The sequence below is a fragment of the Theobroma cacao genome, chromosome 10 (genome assembly GCF_000208745.1).
Source record: "Theobroma cacao cultivar B97-61/B2 chromosome 10, Criollo_cocoa_genome_V2, whole genome shotgun sequence".
NCBI lineage: Eukaryota > Viridiplantae > Streptophyta > Magnoliopsida > Malvales > Malvaceae > Theobroma > Theobroma cacao.
In genome coordinates, this window is record NC_030859.1 from 16892425 (window position 1) to 16901153 (window position 8729).

Genomic DNA, 8729 nt, shown 5'->3' on the forward strand with positions numbered 1-8729 from the left:
GACATAATATCTTAGATGAAAATTATCATATAAGGCATCACACATTTCATGCCTCAACATATCTAGCATACACCGTACACATTAATGCATTAATCATAAATCATATCTCGTACCCACACTAGTTTGAAGATTGAGGTAATCGAGTGGACTCAAACATAAGGTGCTTATCCTCGTTAGTTGAAAACTAATATATAATATAATATTTATGCACATAGCAAGTTGAAAACGGATTTTAAAATAATTTCTTCATCCAAAAAAAAATTTTCAGTTCATAAATATTTGCAGAAAATCATATTCACCAATAATCCTCAAATCATGCTTCAACTTTACTTGTCAAAATAGTTTTGAAAGTAGTGTATCACTCACCTTATAGGAAGATCGATTGCAACTCCGATTCTATGTAATTTGGTGTGTTTTCAAGCGTTCATATCACAAAATATTCATAACAATCAATTTCTAAACTAACAATCTCGGAATAATTAATCTAGCAACTTTCAAAATCTATTCGCTTTTGACTATAGTCACTTTTTCTCTTTAGACTAAGCTAGAAATGCATAAATCCTCTAAGCTTACTTTAGATGAGCTTAGATGTTAAAGAAAATCACAAAAACCTTAGCTTTAATCCTCAACAGAAATTTTTGGGCAAAAATAATAAATTTTCAGCATTAAAAGCGTGAGCTTTAAAGGTTTTATAGCATAAAAATGTCATTTTTAGCTTTAAACTTCAAAACTAAAATCAAAATCATCAAAAGCAATGATTTTTCATTAAAAATGGGTTGAAAGGGTTTTAGAGAGGTTTTACCTTTCAAAAAACAACTGAGAGTTGAGAAACTGGAGGGGTATTAGGTCATATTTATAGTTTGAGAAGTGAAAATACGCATTTACCCTTTTATTTTTGTAAAAACTACATCATTTATCAATAGATCAGGGCTATCTATCGATAGATAAACTTTAGAACCCTTTTTGGAAGCTTTCTGTTTGCCATCTATTGATAAATCTAGCCATCTATCGATAGATTTACTCATTTATCCATAAATATTCTTCAAGGCAACATTGATAAACCCTTTCTCAATTATATCTATTGATAGATGAAGAACATCTATCGATAGATTAGGTCCAGAAAGCAAAAATAAACCTTAAAAACATATCTAATTGAACTCTTTTTAACACCAAACTTTGTAAATCATCTTAATGAATCAAAACATGAATTTTTCTAAGACCAAAACTTACTTTTTAACATTCTAAACACAAATATCATCTCAAAACATTACACCATGAAATTTTCCATTCACAAAACTAAATTCTAGTTTTCGAAACACAATTTAACTTGCTCACCTAAGGATTTCTAACTTAGCAAATCCCACATTAGAGTGAGGTTTCACATAGAGCATCCCTCTAGCCCCTAAAGCGACGGTGAACCTTTAAGAACCCTTGTAGTTGTCATAATTAATTTATGAGTCCATTTTTTATGTGTAGAATTATGACAAATATCGAAAAGCCCAAGTTCTACATCTTGGAAGTGAGTGGACGTAATTATTTGTCCTGGTGCCTTGATGTCGAGATGCATCTCCAAGGGCAAGGTCTTGCTAATGTAATTATTATAGACAGGAAAACAAAGACAAAGATGAGGCAAATGCACTGATCTTTATTCGTCGTCATTTGCATGACAGCTTGAAGACTCAATAGTTATCCATTTGAGACCTTGAGATCCTACAAATGAGGCTTAAAGAAAGGCCTGATCATACCAAGACAGTTATCCTCTCTCAAGTATAGTATGACTAGCAGCATCTCAGGCTATAAGACTTCAAATCAATGTCCAGCTACAACTCATCCTTATTTGGTATTGTTTCTTGGTTAAAGTTATGTGGTGTTAAACTCACTAAATTAAAAGCTATTAGAGAAGACTTGTTCCATTTTTCATGCTTTAAATATTGTCTTGCAGCAGCAATACCGATAGTGTCATTTGATGACGTACTCGGAGTTGATTTTTATCTTTTTAACCGCAGAGAAAACTAATGAACTATTGCTCAAGAACCATGATGTTAAACTTGATGGCTTGAAAGCATTGCCTGAAGCAAATGCTAGCTTTAGTAAGAGTACAAGCTGATTTAAGGGCCGTGAATGCAAGCAAGGGCATAACCCACGTAAAGGTGGCAAAAGATTTAGCCACCTTAAGCAATCCAACCTTGGCTCGAATCATGGCAAGGGCAAGAAGCTTGTGAAGAAGCATGATTAAAGTATCTGCCATCACTATTGCATGGTTGGACATTGGTCGCATACCTGTCGTACGACAAAGCACTTTGCTAATTTATATCAAACATCCTTGAAAGATAAGGGCAAGCGTGTTGAGACTCACTTTATTGAGAATTTTACTTCTATGACCAATGTCGAAGCTAGTAATGCCCCTATTAATATGACTCCCCCCACTCTTGTAGAAGCAAGAACATCATTGGAAGTCTTTGATTTCTTCGAGGACCCTGATAGCCAAGATAGGGCATCAGAATGATGGAGGACAGCCTAAACTTAAGATCTAAGGATTTTAATGTTTTCCTCTTTTGTTTTCTTTTTCTAAATGTATTACCCTTGGTTGATTATTCCCAAGGAAGAACCATATGGTCATTTAATAAACTTATTATGAAATTGATTCCATATTTATTATTTGAAATTTTAAATCTCATGACTAATTTGTAAATTTTTATGATACTTGACACTTGAAGTTGTCAATACAAGTGCAAATGGGAATCACCAAGAAAATTGAAGATGTTTATTTGCTTGATAGTGTAACGACACATACCACACTTTGTGGCAAACACTTTTTCTCGAGTGTGACATTGTGTAAGGCAAATGTCCATACAATATCAAGTCCCGTTGAGATTATTGATGGCTCTGGGAATACCACAGTTGTTTTGCTAAATGACACCACCTTTCATATCGAGAATACATTGCTAAGCAGTAGATCGAAGAGGAAGCTATTTAGCTTCAAAGATGCACGCCATAATGGGTACCATTTTGAGATCATTTATGAGAAAAATAAGGAATGTATCTGTATCACTTTTTATAAGATGGGCTAGAAGACCATCCATGAGAAGCTGAAAGCTTCAACTATAGGATTGTGTTGTGTCATTATTAGAGTTGTTGAATCTTGTGCTACCATGTCCTGGAGACTGGTAAATCCCAATGAGTTTAGACTTTGGCATGGTTGCTTAGGTCACTTGAGAGCTACAATGATGCGTAGGATAATCCAAAATACTAGAGGACACCTTTTAAAAGATAAAACGGTTTTGTTGTCTAGGGATTATACCTTTGAATGTTGTTCACAAGGAAAGCTCATTACTAAACCTTTTATGACAAAGGTTGACCTTTAATCCCCTTCATTCTTGTAAAGAATTGAAGGTATTTATGGACCAATACAACCGGCAAGTGGGCCATTTCGAGATTTTATGGTATTGGTAAACATATCTTGCAGATGGTCCCATGTTTGCTTGTTATCTACGCTCAACGTCACCTTTGCACATTTACTTGAGCAGATTATAAAGCTCTGGGCACACTTCCTTGATTATCTAATTAAGAGCATCAAGATGGATAGTGCTGGTGAATTTATATAAAAAAGATTTTATAGGTATTGTGTTTCATTAGGAAACGAGGTTGAACACCAGGTTCCACATATTCACTCAGAATGGATTGACAAAATCTCTGATTAAACACATCCAAATTATCACTCGCACTTTTTTATTGAGGACAAAACTCAACTATTCAACGTTGGGTCATATTGTTTACATGCAACAACACTAATTAAATTGTACCCCACTGTTAGCCTCCTACAATCTCCCATGTAGTTGGTTCTAAGCTATGAACCAAACATTTTACATCTACGTACCTTTGGTTGAGCTGTACAAGTGCCTATAGCACGACCAAAAAGGACTAAAATAAGTCCTCAACGTCATTTGGGCATTTACATTGGGTTTGATTCACCATCCATTATTAGGCTCTTGGAACCAATGACGGGTGATCTTTTTACTACCAGATTTGCGAATTGCCATTTCGATGAGACAGTGTTTCCATCAGTTGGGATACCTAAGGCTTCTATGGTTTAGAAGCAGAAACTACTTGAGAATTTCTCTTAAAATGAGAAAAATTTATCCTATTTAGACTTAAGAATTCCTAAATGTGAAAACGGGGTGCATTGTATAATCCATTTACAAGCTATTGCCAATAGACTTCTTGATGCATTTAATAATACTACCAAGGTCATGAAATCTCATATTTCAGTTGTGAATGCTCCAACTAGGATTGTTGTTCTTGAAGGACATGTTAAAATGGATTAAAATGGCCCACGCCTAAAATGTGGAAGACCGATAGGATCAAAAGACACTGCCCCTCGAAATCAAAGGGGAAAGAATTAAGAATCTACTCCAAAAAATCCTAGTATTGAGCTTGCTTTAAAAGAGCCTATTGCCCCCGAAGAGGCACGAACCCATGAAAAGATCACTGACCCTGGGAATACTGAGATTTCTATTACATATTGTAATGAGCTTTGGGATCAAAATAAGATAATCATCGATGATGTTTTTGCATTTTTAGTTGCTCGTGAGATTATGAAAAATGATTATGAATCATGATTATTATCAAATGTCGTCAAAGGCAAGATTGGCCCAAGTGAGAAGAAGCAATCCAAGTTGAATTAGCTTCCCTAGCTAAACAAGAGGTTGTCAAACTTGTAGCTTGAACCCCTGACAATGTGAAGCTTGTTAGATACTGCAGACACCTATTCCCTAAATAAAAATTAATCAAAAATAAATAAAATAATCAAATAATACAATAAAAATAAAAATAAAAAAAACAGAAGGGAACAGAGATGGAAAAGACTGAACGTTTGTTCAGCTTCCCTCTTCAGTCACTTCCAGCTACCTGCCCCGGGCTTGTTTGTGCTAGGAGCCCTGCGAAATCACATGATTGCACTCTTGAGATTGTCCAAAAATTTGGATAATTCAGATCTTTTAAAATGAAGGCAGATTCAACAAAAGGGGGGAGGAACAAAAAATAGGACTTTTGGGGGAGATTTTGAAATCCAAAAAAAAACCAATCCTACAAAAACAAAAAAACTAGATCCATCAACAAAAATCTAATTTTTTCTTCAAATAATCGAGACCTGCAAATCCAAAATACCCTAGTTTCTTACCAGTAGACTACCCTAGCCATAATATCAAAAGATCAAAAATCAAAACAAACACAACACAAAAAAAAAAAATAGAGAAAACTAGTCAGATCTGGTGAGAGGCGGGTTTGGGTGCAAAGGAGAAAGTTGATTGCGTGGGTAGGGTGAGAATCGGAAAGGACGCCGGCGGCAAAAGAAGGCTGCCGGTGAAGAAACGACAGTCTGTAAGGGGTCTCGAAGGATCTTCAAGTTTACAAGGACTAAGCCAATCGTCAACGCAAAGGCAAACTATGAAAATTTTAGGGGTAAATTTTTCTAACCAGGTTCCTACATTTGACTTGAATGACTTATCAAGATCGAGAGAAAAATCAAGAATGCAACAAAAATATGATTTTTTAGAAGAGTGCTTCAAAGCCATAGAGGGAATGGATGTCTATGATGTTGTTAAGGCAAGGGAATTAAGTTTGGTGCCTAATGTGGTTATCCCACCCAAGTTTAAAGTCCCAGAGTTTGAAAAGTATGATGGAACCAAATGCCCTAAGGCACATTTGATCATTTATTGCAACAAGATGGCTCCATATGTTCATGATGAGAAATTGCTCATTCATTTTTTTCAAAATAGTTTGAAGGGAGCTACGGTTAAATGGTACTTCAAGCTGGAGAAAGATCGTATTTGCACATAGAGAGATTTGGCCCAAGCATTTTTGGGACAATACATGCACAAGCTAGGAGTAATTCCTGATCAAATAATCCTCCAAAACATGGAAAGAAACCCTTCTGAAAGTTTTAAGGAGTATGCTTGGAGGTGGAAGGAAGCAGCATCACAAGTCCAACCACCCCTTACTAGTAGAGAATTAAATTCTCTATTTGTTGATACTCTTCCTCCTCCATATTACAACAAATTGGTAGGTAATGCCTCTTTAGATTTTGCGGATTTGGTATTCTCCGTGGGAAGGATTGAAGATGGAATAAAAAAGGAAGGATAGTAGACTCTCGAGTAAATGATCCTGTCAAACGAGAATATGATGTTTTTGATAAAGGAGTTCAAGCAATGGCTTTTGGAAAAAGAAACAAAAGGAAATTTTGTGACGTAGAAGGAGATCTTGGGGGCACTCATTCACACCCATCAGCATATGTCCATAATCTACCTCAACCTTTCACTTAATCATCACTTGCACAAGCTCTTTTACCTTACATGTCCACTTCAGGTGACCAAGAAATTAATCCAGATTACCTTCAAAGCAACAGGAGAAAGAAAGCCAAAGTGTACCATTCATTACCAATGCCCTATGCAGAGCTTTTTCCTTTATTGGTACAAAACCATAAGATCTCCATTATTCCTGCCAGGCCTAGGAAACCTCATTACCCAAGATAGTATAACCCAAATGTTAAATGTGATTACCATTCTAGGGTTAAGGGTCATTCCACAAAGAATTGCATTGCATTCAAGAACAAAGTTCAAGCTTTAATTGATGCAGACCCAACTAAATTCAAAGAAATTGTCAACAACTATAGAAATCAAGGGTGACGGATGCAAGGTTTGGGTTTTGGAATAATTGAGTGGTATGCCAATTCGGGAGCAATCCTTGCTCATTTTCTAGTCGTGTACATGCTTTGAGGGTAGAAACTCTTGGGAATATGGACTTTTGTCTTTCATGCATGATCATGTAATTTGAGATAAGTGATTGTTTAGTTTTCATCATCACATGCTGTCATGAGTTGAATTGAGTTTGAAAATTGCTCAAATTTCTTTTGGTTATCGTTTATTTATTTTTTCTTTCTAAAAAAAAAAGGGAGAAAGGAATTCTTTGAATGTTAGCAATTTTAAAAACAAAGCCCTATACTGTTTGTTTCCAAAATCATACATGAAAAAAAGAAAAAGAAAAGGTTCTTGTAAAATAAGTGGTGAAAAGAATCTCGAAAGAATTTGTGGTTGCTATTTGCAAATGAACTCATTTTCATAAACATTCTCAAACCATACCTTCAAACACTCTCAATGCCTTAACCAAGTGAATAAAGGCCATTCAAGGGCCAGAATCCAGAAAGAAGTAAAAGCTCTGAAACTTCATTTGTTTTATCATTTGACATCTAAGGATGATGGTCTTCGTCTAAGTAATGATCAATGTTGTGACAAGGTAGAATTCATTTTTTAAAAAAAATAAAGAAAATCTTGCACTGTTGGAGAGAATCTGAATTTGGTAGTTTGATAAGTGTCAAGACTAGCCCGAGCTTCAAATACGTCAAAACCACTTAACTTCTTTCAATTGGATCCAAAGTGTGAGCTTCTCCACCCATTGCCTAAAGTTGTCTTTCATCCATACTATGGGGCAAGATGATAAAAAAAAAAAATTCCAACACCTCCAAGACACCCAACTTGCAAAATTCTCTTTGTTTCTCCCTCATTTGGAAACAATAACATGAGCAATTTGTGAAATTGAGGTTTGAAGTGAGATCTCTCAAGGTTTTGAAAGGGTCAAAATTGCTCAAAGTTTACTTAAGCATTCGTTTGAGTGGTTGATCGAGGAAGGGCATCCTCAATGAATCATTCATTTTAAAAAAATTGAGTGAAGCTTTGAGTTGTGAAGGTATGAAAAAAAGAAAAAAATAAAAGAAAAAAGAATAGAATAGTGAGAAAAGTTGATAGTAACATCATGTACTTGAGACGTTCAAATAATACCAAAGAAAAAAAAAACTTCGAAATTCACCCATTCTAGGGATTGCTCTTTAAGGCAAGTAACCACATTTGAGATGGGAAGTGGCCATGTTTCATTCTCCTATTTACAAATGAGAAATTATCCGCTTGATACCCCTTTGAGCCTATCAAATTCTTTCTAAATACACCTTCGCCAAGGATCACCTTTTATATTGAAGGAGCAAATATATATGAGAATCTTGTCCAGAAACATAGAGGATAAGATCTCATTTGAAGAAAGAAGACACCTTGAATGAAGAGGTGAATGCAAAAGAATTCTAATTTTAAACCTATCAAAAAGAAAATTGAAAAAGATGATTAAAAAGTGACGAAAAAAGTAAAAGGGAAATTGATGAAAAGACATCCTTTGAAAAATCAAAAAAACAAATATCTCAGAAGATTTTCACATGAATGATCCTTGGTTGATCACCCTTAAATACATGTTTTGAGCCTTTTTACCCATTCTATCAAAGCCCTAACCTTAACCTACATTACGTGCTTTAAAAAGTTCATTTTGATCAAGTGTGGATGCTTAAATTGAAGAGCTTTTTTTCTAGAAAAAGGCATTATAAAATCCATGAGGCCTTGGTCTCTTTTATCTTTGCCATGATGATCCGTGTCAATCCGTCAATCCATTTTGGATAGAGTTTGAATCTTTTTCAAGTACATGATGGAACAATCAATGAAAAAAGAAAAAAAAAGATGAAAAGGAGAATAAGAAAAAAGAAGAAAGAGAAAAATGAGCTCTAGGGTGAAAACCTAGAAAGGCAGCCTAAAGCAAAAAAAAAAAAAATGAGAACTTACAAAACCACTTGTGATTTTGACTGATAAGAAGCACGATATAGATCATTTCAAAGCAACTAGAGTGCATTGGAGACCCTC